General features: G+C 41.1%; 1 long non-coding RNA gene across 1 annotated transcript; it reads left to right on the top strand.

Moving 5' to 3' along the window:
• Positions 1–277: 277 nt before the first annotated feature.
• LOC121455690 lies at positions 278–1,230 on the top strand. Its single transcript, XR_005975536.1, has 3 exons — positions 278–316; positions 554–734; positions 1,196–1,230. It is a non-coding gene; the product is annotated as an uncharacterized LOC121455690 (long non-coding RNA).
• The last annotated feature ends 1,685 nt before the right edge of the window (positions 1,231–2,915 follow it).

Below are 2,915 nucleotides of genomic sequence, written 5' to 3'. Positions count from 1 at the left end.
TTTCCAATACTTTTTAAAAACACAAGGTAGGCTCAAGGAGATACATGATTCAGTTCCTTGATAGATTGATACCCAAAGCAGGTCTCACAGATATACTAATTTGAACAGATCCATCTTTGGAAATTTTTTATTTACAGAACTCATTGCTGTCTCCTTCTAATGTAATGAGATTTCATAATGAAGTCCAAATACAATCTGCTAGAGGAAGAGGGCATGTAATGCTGATTCTAATAAGCCTGCTAAAATCAATAACGTTGTTAGTTTCCCTGAAACCAGACGGCATTGGCTCACAGAACCGTGTTCTGCCTACAGCACGGTATTAGTGGTTTATGTTTTATTGGGCAGATTTCTTCCATAGGGGAGGAAGATAGAAACTTAAAGAAATGTTATTAAACGTGTCTTTAGGCTCCAGGTGACCCCACATGTGCTTGCTTCTCTCTTTTAATCAGCTCTTGGTTCCTGTGGAAATCACCTGACATCATCCTTGTGCTGCTCATTCCTCGCACCTAATTCTCCGTTCTCATTATCCCTCTCTCCCCTCCTGCTTTCAAAGGCCTGGCACGAAGAGGAAACTGCATGCTGGGGTATCTCACAGAGGCCACGGAGAGAAGAGCTCTGAGTAAACTCGCGCCTTTCCTCGAGACCTCGGCAATAGGATCCTTCTCTCTCTGTGTCATTGTCTAGCTGAAACGAAAACCCCTGTGGTGAAGACAGGGCAGCTCAGGATACAGCAGGTGAGTTCTGACCATGCAAGGTAAAGATGAACTGCCAGAGACCCTGCATGGCCCAAAAAGATTTTAAACATCTAAGGAGGGTCTACCAGAAGCAGGCTAGCCTCATGGTTGCAGAAAAAAATATCTAGAGGGAGTATGATGGGAAAGGAACATGGGAATTTTGCAGTCTTAATGACAAGTTTGATAATCTGCTCTCTATTCAACAATTGCCGAAGGCTTTGGGTCTAACTCACTAAACCCTATGGGGCAGATGCTGTCATTCATTATCTTCACCTTTATAAACATGTCCTCCATGGCTGCAGTCAGGAGTGTGGCTAAGTGTCCCTCATGGACAATCTTCTAGGCTCTATCTCTGGCCTTCCCCTCTGTGAAATGCCCTTGCTATATAGCTCATCTGTTCTTCTGGTGTTAACAGCCACCTCTGTCATTTCCGTAACCACGCTCCTCTCCCCTGTGCTCAGAGAGTCTGCGTAAAGAAACAACAAGCTGAATTGTTCTCTCCAAGTCCGTGAAGCCTATACTCCTGATAGGACTCATAGGTAAGCATGATTAAGTATAGTCACAATACGAAGTACATCACAAAGTGGATCATGCAGCTTGTAAGAATCTATGCTGGCCGTAATGGTCACTTGTATTGATGGCTTCTTGTTAGTATCGAGTCCCTTAAACTTTGCATCTGAGTGAAATCAACCTAAAGACATTCCCTGTTGTCTCTCAATGCTGACTGTCTTAGTCACTGTCCCACTGTAGAGCCCCAAGCACCAGCCCCAAGTTTTCCAAGCCCTAGTCTTCCTCTAGAACATAGTGGGTTCCTATGCTGCAGGTGGTATGGCCATGGACACCTGAGAAATCCTAGTAGAATTGCTCCATCCACGCTGATATTTTCTTTATTTTCCCCAGTTTACCTTCTAAAAACCAAATCATTTTATATCTATTTATAAAATTTACAACCTCCACACCCATATAGAGACAATCTACTTGAATTGATTTGATGCATATATGGTGCCTTGAAATTAGTATCCAACCTTTTGTATGTGTACTTCATATTATTCTCAATATATAGTGTAAGCATCTTGACAAAATAAACAGCATCTTACAGATTTGGGAATAGCTAATTGGAGAATCTCCATGAAGAGGATCAAGAAGTATGGATTAATTCACTGGTTGATTACAGAGGTGGGCCAAGATACAGGAACAACAGAAGACATCCATGGTTGTGTCTTCTTTTCTCCATGCTGGTGTTGTGCAGTCCAATAGATCAAAAAAGCTTTCTGGGTCCTGGACATTGTTCTGAACCGGAACAGTTGAGTCTAGTTCAAATTCAATTAAACTAAACAAAGAAAAATGCCAGAGAAGGAGCACAGCCAAATTAGCTTGGGGGAGCTCCCTTTTAATTTCATTTTTGAACCTAAAATCAAATCAACCGATTCTCATTGAGTTCTTACTATGTACAAAGAGGTGTGCACAAACATACGTACCTGGGACAGTTCCTGTCTCTTAAGGAAGGCTTCATAAAGCAGCCCTGATATTCAAGGACAATAGACACCATATTTTATACATGTTTTAAAATCTTAGGATAAATGATTTAATGTATTTGAGCCTCTAGGGCTTATTTATTTAATTCCATTGGTTTGGAATGGCTTGGATTTATTCCTTTTGGTTCTTCTATTTGAACCAAAGAAGCAGGGGCAATGAGAGCCATCTTGCTTTCATGGGAAGTCTGAGAATTAAGCTAGCACTTATACTCAGAAGTGAAACAGTTCAATTTGATACTCCAGCCTTACTTGGTCATTTCTTTATCAGATCTCTGTCCTGGATAGATTCTGTAATGTGACTGCAACCCCTGGAAATACAGTACTCAACTTCTACCCATAAAGACAGAGATGAGGAGGAGTCCAGACTCTGTGAGGCTAACAGTGCAGAGGTGGCATCTGAAGTTCAGTCTGGAGGATGCTATTGTATCCTGGAGCCGCCTGCATGGAAGCTTCTTGCAGTGTGAGATAATACTTTTCTTTGTATTCAAGGCATTTTGATCTGCCCAATCGCGGCCTTAACATTTTCTGCCAAAGAGCATAAAAAAAAAAAAAAATCTTATCTGGAGGGTTTCTTCTCTACTGCCTTCACTTTAAAAGAAAATGATACAAATACAATGAAACAATTTTTAAATGGCAGTTTAATAAA

The sequence above is a fragment of the Microtus oregoni genome, unplaced genomic scaffold (assembly GCF_018167655.1).
Source record: "Microtus oregoni isolate MIOR12 unplaced genomic scaffold, Mior012 000000F_ref0000247, whole genome shotgun sequence".
In the NCBI taxonomy this organism is placed as follows: Eukaryota; Metazoa; Chordata; class Mammalia; order Rodentia; family Cricetidae; genus Microtus; species Microtus oregoni.
The sequence above is the reverse complement of the archived record's forward strand: the minus strand, read 5'-3'. Positions and strand labels throughout refer to the sequence as shown.